Source organism: Ischnura elegans, chromosome X (assembly GCF_921293095.1).
Source record: "Ischnura elegans chromosome X, ioIscEleg1.1, whole genome shotgun sequence".
In the NCBI taxonomy this organism is placed as follows: Eukaryota; Metazoa; Arthropoda; class Insecta; order Odonata; family Coenagrionidae; genus Ischnura; species Ischnura elegans.
The window spans coordinates 113,622,367-113,631,406 of NC_060259.1; the positions used below are offsets into that span (position 1 = coordinate 113,622,367).

Here is a 9,040-nt window from a genome sequence, read left to right on the forward strand (position 1 = left end):
TATTCCGGATCTAGATCTCAGAGGGGACGGGTAGTGCGGCGTAATGTTTGCGAGAAGTTCCCAAATAGGAGACTAAATGACACATTTTACAATTGGGGGGGGGGGGAATTCAGGGGGATACCGGGGGTTTAAATGTGTGTACTCCTGGTGGTCACCATCCGTTCACATAAATTCCGCGGGGATGAGTCGTTGGGGGCGGTGGAATAGTCACGAAAAGTACCCAAAAATTAGACGTATGTGCAAAATTTTATTTTTTGGGGGGGTGTATGTGGGTTTACCGGGGGTTAATAGATTTTTACTGCCAGCGGTCATCAATCGTCCACATCAATTCCTTAGCGTTGAGTGGTAAGGATTGGAAAAGCGGCGGAATTGTGACGAAAGCACCCGAAAAGGCTAATTATATGCATATTTTAATTTTTTAGGGGGTTTCAGGGGGGTTAAAGATGACGATACTATATGGTCATATTCATTTACTGTCATATCTAAAAGAAGCATGCCCTGTGACATCCATCTTTCGAGAGTAATACAATAAAAAGCAATCCAGTCCCTGAAAAAAGTGAGTAGTGCCCGCCATTTTTATTTTTTCGCGGTTTAATCCATTGAATCATTTATAAAATGTTTATGTTTTATGAAAGACAATGCATATTTGTATGTAACTACAAAGTTTGAAAGAAATCAGTCAGGTAAAAATTGACAAAATCTTGTTTTAATCTTTTGGAAATCGTAATTTTCGGTGATTTTCGGAATATTTTAATATTTTTTCGAGTAACCAAGGACGACGAAAGAAAATTGTTACCTACATTTCGTAAAGGATGTTATGAACATATATAATAATCATTTTCGTTGTCCTACTCACAAAATTAGGCCAACGGCAGTGGAAAATATGAAATATTTTCCAAGAAATCGATTTTTGGACGTCATTTTGAAAGCGTTTTACTTAGAAATTAACTTCAAAAATTACATAAGTAGGTCGCGGCATTTATTGGCTTTCAATATATATGACAACGTTTCGTGTGACGGAAATGTTTCGCCTGTGTAACGATAAATAGTAAACAATATCCCGGGAGAAATTGGAAGTGTCCGCAATTTTTAATTTTTTGCTGATTTATCGATAGCAATTTTGTAAAAATGTTCACATTTTCTGAAAGGACATGCATAGCTTTATGTATATACTAAGTCCTAACAAAATCGGTCGTGAAAAACCGGACGAAATCTTGTGATAAACTTATGGAAATTTTACTTTTTGGTGATTTTTGGCATATTTTAATTTTTTTCTCGACAACCAATGGTCACAAAGACAAATTGTTGCTTAGGTTAAATGGAGAATTATGTAAGCATATATAATAATCATTTTTGTTATCATTCACCTGAAAATAAGTCGACGGGAGCAGAAGGAATGAAATTATTTTCAAAAAACCAATTTTTGGACGCCATTTTGGCAGTCATTTTTTTAAAAGATACTAATAACATTGTATCATTACATGCTCACGTTTATTAGCTTTCAAAACCTGCATCAACCATTCACATAGCACGTACCATTCGCGTGCAGTAAAATAAAAACCGAGAGACGGTCCCCGGAAAAGGCGCGATTTCGGCCATTTTGTCGTCCTAGCGACGACACGTGGCGGAAACTTCCGGTTTTCGGATTTTTCCTCCGAATCATTTCGGATTCCCCGCACGCGTGCCAAATTTCAGCTCTCCAGCACTTCTAGAAGTGGTCGGGAATTTGTATCCATCAGTGAGTCAGTCACCACAAGGGCTGTATATAGATAGGACTCGCACGCTCCGCGCGCTCGTTAAGGGGCTCCGCCCCTTAAAAACCCCGGTTCCGGCTTCGCCGTCTACATTTGTGGTCGCTCGAAGACTTTTAAAGTTAGAATAATCTCACCTCAGCTAGGGGCCGGCTTCGCCGGCCAGGGGGTAGGGAGGCGCCCCACTCATTCCTCGAAACGGCTTCGCCGTTCCTCGCTGGAGGGCGGCTTCGCCGCCCAGGGGTTGTGTGTGAGTTGAGGTGGGTGGAGTCTACAGCGGCTGCGCCGCTTGAACGTCGGGGCGGCTTCGCCGCCCGAGGGTTACTGAAGCTCCCCCTCGCCTACGCCAGTCACTCCTCGGAACGGCTTCGCCGTTCCTCGTTGTGGGGCGGCTTCGCCGCCTTGGGGTCGAGGAGCCCCCCCGCGGCTGCTCCGCTTAGTCCTCATTAATGATCTTCTCCACCGAGAGGGGTGCCTAGGGGGATTCGGGGGTTTTAATGTGTTATGCATGCGGTCACTAATCGTCCACAGTGATCACGTAGCGATGATTGTAAAGGGTAGTGCCATGCGGAGTAATAGTGGCGACAAGTACCCATAAAAGAAGACTTAATGGCAAGTTTTTCACTTTTTGCGGGGGTTCCAACGGAATAGCGGGGGTTTATACTTGTGTTAAACCAGTGGTCACAAATCGTTCTCATAAATTCCGTGCCGATAAGTGCTAGGGGTCCGTCTGACGATTCTTTTATCTGGAGAGGCGATTTATTAGGCATTTTTGGGAGGTTTCACGGAGTTATCGGGGTTTTAATAAGTGGTAGGGGCACCGGTTAAATTGTGACGAGTACTATTCGGAAAGGCGACTTTAAAATTTATTTTTTTTTCGGCGATGTTCCAGGAGGTGATCGGGGGTTTTCTGGTATTTTTCCCCGTATGGTTTACGGTGGCTCGCCCTCACCAAATATTCCGGATCTAGATCTCAGAGGGGACGGGTAGTGCGGCGTAATGTTTGCGAGAAGTTCCCAAATAGGAGACTAAATGACACATTTTACAATTGGGGGGGGGGGAATTCAGGGGGATACCGGGGGTTTAAATGTGTGTACTCCTGGTGGTCACCATCCGTTCACATAAATTCCGCGGGGATGAGTCGTTGGGGGCGGTGGAATAGTCACGAAAAGTACCCAAAAATTAGACGTATGTGCAAAATTTTATTTTTTGGGGGGGTGTATGTGGGTTTACCGGGGGTTAATAGATTTTTACTGCCAGCGGTCATCAATCGTCCACATCAATTCCTTAGCGTTGAGTGGTAAGGATTGGAAAAGCGGCGGAATTGTGACGAAAGCACCCGAAAAGGCTAATTATATGCATATTTTAATTTTTTAGGGGGTTTCAGGGGGGTTAAAGATGACGATACTATATGGTCATATTCATTTACTGTCATATCTAAAAGAAGCATGCCCTGTGACATCCATCTTTCGAGAGTAATACAATAAAAAGCAATCCAGTCCCTGAAAAAAGTGAGTAGTGCCCGCCATTTTTATTTTTTCGCGGTTTAATCCATTGAATCATTTATAAAATGTTTATGTTTTATGAAAGACAATGCATATTTGTATGTAACTACAAAGTTTGAAAGAAATCAGTCAGGTAAAAATTGACAAAATCTTGTTTTAATCTTTTGGAAATCGTAATTTTCGGTGATTTTCGGAATATTTTAATATTTTTTCGAGTAACCAAGGACGACGAAAGAAAATTGTTACCTACATTTCGTAAAGGATGTTATGAACATATATAATAATCATTTTCGTTGTCCTACTCACAAAATTAGGCCAACGGCAGTGGAAAATATGAAATATTTTCCAAGAAATCGATTTTTGGACGCCATTTTGAAAGCGTTTTACTTAGAAATTAACTTCAAAAATTACATAAGTAGGTCGCGGCATTTATTGGCTTTCAATATATATGACAACGTTTCGTGTGACGGAAATGTTTCGCCTGTGTAACGATAAATAGTAAACAATATCCCGGGAGAAATTGGAAGTGTCCGCAATTTTTAATTTTTTGCTGATTTATCGATAGCAATTTTGTAAAAATGTTCACATTTTCTGAAAGGACATGCATAGCTTTATGTATATACTAAGTCCTAACAAAATCGGTCGTGAAAAACCGGACGAAATCTTGTGATAAACTTATGGAAATTTTACTTTTTGGTGATTTTTGGCATATTTTAATTTTTTTCTCGACAACCAATGGTCACAAAGACAAATTGTTGCTTAGGTTAAATGGAGAATTATGTAAGCATATATAATAATCATTTTTGTTATCATTCACCTGAAAATAAGTCGACGGGAGCAGAAGGAATGAAATTATTTTCAAAAAACCAATTTTTGGACGCCATTTTGGCAGTCATTTTTTTAAAAGATACTAATAACATTGTATCATTACATGCTCACGTTTATTAGCTTTCAAAACCTGCATCAACCATTCACATAGCACGTACCATTCGCGTGCAGTAAAATAAAAACCGAGAGACGGTCCCCGGAAAAGGCGCGATTTCGGCCATTTTGTCGTCCTAGCGACGACACGTGGCGGAAACTTCCGGTTTTCGGATTTTTCCTCCGGATCATTTCGGATTCCCCGCACGCGTGCCAAATTTCAGCTCTCCAGCACTTCTAGAAGTGGTCGGGAATTTGTATCCATCAGTCAGTCAGTTACCCGAAGCGCTGTATATAATGGAGACTCGCCGCGCTGCGCGCGCTCATTAGGGGGCTACGCCCCCTAAAACCCCCCCGCATCCGGCTTCGCCGGCTGCCCCCGCCGGACGGCTTCGCCGTCCCGCCCGCGACTCCTCGGAAGGGCTTCGCCGTTCCTCGTCCGGTGTCGGCTTCGCCGCCCAGATATCGAGGTAGCCCTCTGACGGAGACCCGCTAGTTCCTCGGAACGGCTTCGCCGTTCATCGTGGGAGGGCGGCTTCGCCGCCCAAGGGTCACCCGAGTCCCCCCGAGGGGTCGACTCCTGGGAACGGCATCGCCCTTCCTCGTGTTGGGGCGGCTTCGCCGCCCAAGGTTTACCTGGGTCCCCCCGAGCCGTCGACTCCTCGGAACGGCTTCGCCGTTCCTCGTCTGTGGGCGGCTACGCCGCCCAAGGGTTATCGGCGCCCCCCCGTAAGCTCTCTGGTGATGGGGCGGCTTCGCCGCCCAAATTAACATATGTCCCCCCGGGACGTCGACTCCTCGGAACGGCTTCGCCGTTCCTTACCTCTGGGCGGCTTTGCCGCCCAAGGTTTACTGTGTCCCCCCGAGCCGTCGACTCCTCGGAACGGCTTCGCCGTTCCTCGTCTGTGGTCGGCTTCGCCGCCAAAGGGTTATCGGCGCCCTCCCCCCGTAATCTCTCTGGTGATGGGGCGGCTTCGCCGCCCAAATTATCATATGTCCCCCCGGGACGTCGACTCCTCGGAACGGCTTATCCGTTCCTCGCCTGTGGGCGGCTTTGCCGCCCAAGGGTTATCGGCGCCCTCCCCCCTCGTAAGACACCCATTCGGCTGCACCACGTGTTGGAGCGGATTTGCCGCCCGAGGGTTCTCGGAGGTTTGCCGCGCCTCTCACTCCTCGGAATGGCTCCGTCGTTCCTGGGGCGGGGGCAGCCTCGCCGCCAGGGTTTTCACTCCTCACAGAGCAATGCGTACTACCAGCTATCCCCCATCGTTTACAAATGCTACCGGGGGATAATGAGGCAGAATCTTGACGCATGCTAGCCGTGATTGTGGCATTTTAGCTTATGACGATGTTTTGAAGGCGGTCCGGGGGTTAACAGGTTTTTTTTTGAGTGTACTGGCAACGGTCACAATCATCGAAATAAATTCCTTAGCGATGAGTCATAGGAGAAGGGAATTACTGCTAAAATATGCGAAAACACCGAATAACATGCTATTTACAGAAAAAAAAGAATTTTTACCCCGGTGTTATAGGAAGCCACTTGAAATTTCGAGGGGTTTTCTTGCATAAAAGGTCTTTATTTACCTACAGTAGAAATTCCAGCGATCTAGCTTTAGGGGAACAATTAATTTTCCCGTAGTGCTCACATTTATATTACCAATTCTGTGTTCTCCACATAGCGGTGCATAGGCGCTGTAATAAGGCATTACTCGTGTGAAATTCGTAGCCGTACTTTATGGGGAAGTGGTTTAAAATAATCGCTTTTAGGTGTCCTTGTCCTGGAAACCCTTTTTTACATCTACTATTTTGTTAAGAAATGTACATTTAAAAATTTGAAGTTTTATTGCGGGTGTGTAAATGGGGCAGGATAATTTAACATGACGCGTAAATATAGCCGACACAATTCCCAGTCCGAATAAAGAAAAACGATACAACTGGGATGAATGGTACACGAAATATACGACTTATTAAGTATTTTTTATTTTTTTGGGGGGTCACAGGGGGTTTTCGGGGGACATGAAGTGCTTGTTCTGTATAACGCGGCATCGTTTACCTTGGATAAAAATTTCGGCTCTGTAGCTGTAGTGTAAGCATGCTTTTTCGACGGTGTCACCCGTTAAAATTAAATATTCTACGTTCTCCTGGTAGCGGCGCGTAGAAGCACGAGAAAGACGTCGATCACCTGAATTTGGTGTCCGTACCACGTCGGGAAGTGGTAAAAAAAAATTCCGAAAAATTTAAAATCGTGTGTTGAGGGAATGCAAACTTCAGGGCGGATGTGTTGTAAGTTACCAAACGTTGTAGGAGTCGCAAATTCAATGAAAATACATAATCGTTAATTACTCGAAGTTCGATTAACATGTGGATATCAAAGGATAGCCAAAAAATTAAGAAAAAAATCTAGTATCTTGCATTAAATTGAATTGGTCCTACGATTATTGCAAATTGGTCAAAAAAATTCCCAAAGTGAGCCCATAAGAAAAGCATTGGAAATTTTAAATTGTTAAAAAAAATACTTTTAAACAAAAAATTGCAAAGGCAACCACAGCAAAAATTAAACCAAAAAATCCTAGTGTCTCATACGTTAGGGACCTTTTCCTACAACGATTATAAGTTGGTTTTAAAAAATCCAAAGATAGGCCCATAAGAAAAGCATTGGAAATTTAAAAAAATTATAAAAAATACTTATAAACAAAATATGGCAAAATGTTTCACATCAAAAAATCGGCCAAAAAATCTAGTTTCCGTCAGTGACATTTCATGTTCCCGTGACATTTTTATGTAGGCAAAAAATGGAATATGTTTTAGTCCCATAAGGCTCCAATGTTAATTCGGATCGATATATCTCGAAAACCGATCGACTTTTTCGAGTTTTCGGACTTTTCCCCCCGATGAATATTTTTTCTTCTCGACCTGTAAAAATTTCGCCTTCCCAGCACGTCCGGAAGTGGTCGGGAATTTGTATACGTGAATCAGTGAGGCAGTGAGCTATCTGTCACACATCGGGTTGTATATATTATAGATACACTCGCTGCGCTCCGCGCGCTCGTTAAGGGGCTCCGCCGCTTAAAAACCCCGGGTCTGGCCTCGCCGTCTACATCTGTGGTTTTTCGGAGAATTTTAGTTCGAATAATCTCTGCTCAGCTTGGGGCCGGCTTCGCCGCCCAGGTGGTAGGGAAGCGCCCAATCATTCCTCGGAACAGCTCCGCCGTTCATCGTTGAGAGGCGGCTTCGCCGCCTAGGGGTTGAATGTGCCCCCCCGGGGCTACCCCAATTAATACTCGGACCGGCTTCGCCATTTCTCGTCTGGGGTTGGCCAAAGCCGCCCAGTGGGCAAGAGCATTTCGGAACTGTTTCACCGTTATTCGTTTAAGGTGCGGCTTCGCCGCCCAGGGGGGAGGGAGCTCACAGCGGCTTTACAGCTTGAACATCGGGGCGGCTTCGCCGCCCGAGGGTTACTGAAGCATCCCCTCGCCTGCGCCAGTTACTCCTCCGAACGGCTTCACCGTTCCTCGTTGTGGGGCGGCTTCGCCGCCTTGGGAATGAGGAGCCATCCCGTGACTGCTCCGCTTAGTTCTCATGAATGATCTTCTCCACCGAGATGTGTGCCCAGGGGGATTCGGGGGTTTGAATGTGTTATGCATGTGGTCACCAATCGTGCACAGTGATCATGTAGCGAAGATTGTAAAGGGTAGTGCAATGCGGAGTAAAAGTGGCGACAAGTACCCATAAAAGAAGACTTAATGGTAAGATTTTCATTTTTTGCGGGGGGTTCCAACGGAAATACCGGGGGTTTTATACAGTGGTCACTAATCGTTCTCATAAATTCCGTGCCGATAAGTCCTAGGGGTCTGGAACAGTGGTCTTACGATTATTTTACCTGGGGAGGCGATTTATTGAACATTTTTGGGAGGTTTCACGGGTTTGTCGGGGGTTTTAATAAGTGGGAGGGGACACCGGTTTAATTGTGACGAAAACTACTCGGAAAGGCGACTTTAAAATTTTTTATTCTTTTCCAGCGACGTTCCAGGAGGCAATCGCGGGTTTTCTGGTATTGTTTCCCTTATGGTTCACGGTGGCTCGCCCTCACCAAATATTCCGGATCTAGAGCTCAGAGGGGACGGGTAGTGCGGCGTAATGTTTGCGAGAAGTTCATAAATAGGAGGCTTAATGGCAAATTATAAGTTCGGGGGGGATTTCAGGGGGATTACGGGGGTTTATATGTGTGTACTCCTGGCGGTCAACATCCGTTCACATAATTGCCGTAGGGATGAGACGTTGGGGTAAGAACCAGCGGTGGATTAGTCACGAAAAGTACCCAAAAAGTAGACTTAAATGCAAAATTTAATTTTTTGGGGGAGGTATGTGGGTTAACCGGGGGTTTACAGGCTTGTACTGCCAGGGGTCATAAATCGTCCGCATCAATTCCGTAGCGATGAGTGGTAAGGCTTGGAAAAGCAACGGCATTGTGACGAAAAGTCCCCGAAAAGGCTACTTATATGCAAATTTCAATTTTTAGGGGGTTTCAGGGGGTTTAAAGATGACGATGTTATATGGTCACATCCGTTTACTATCATGTCTAAGAGAAGTTGCCTCTATAACATCCATATTTCGAGAGTAATACAATAAAAAGTAAATCGCTCCCCGGAAAAAAAAATTAGTAGTGCCCGCCATTTTTATTTTTTCGCTGTAATATCGATAAAATCATTTATTAAATATTTATGTTTTATGAAAGATATTGCATAGCTGTATGTAACTACAAAGTTTGAAAGAAATCGGTGAGGTTTAAATTGACAAATTCCTGTGTTAATCTTTTGGAAGTCGTAACTTTCGGTGACTTTCGGAATATTTTAATATTTTTCA

General features: G+C 44.5%; 1 protein-coding gene across 1 annotated transcript in view; it reads right to left on the minus strand.

Annotated features, from left to right (window-relative positions):
- The window catches only part of LOC124170757 (inhibin beta C chain), a 131,849-nt gene that overhangs the window by 85,535 nt on the left and 37,274 nt on the right, over positions 1-9,040 (minus strand). The gene's annotated exons all lie outside the window — the stretch shown is intronic.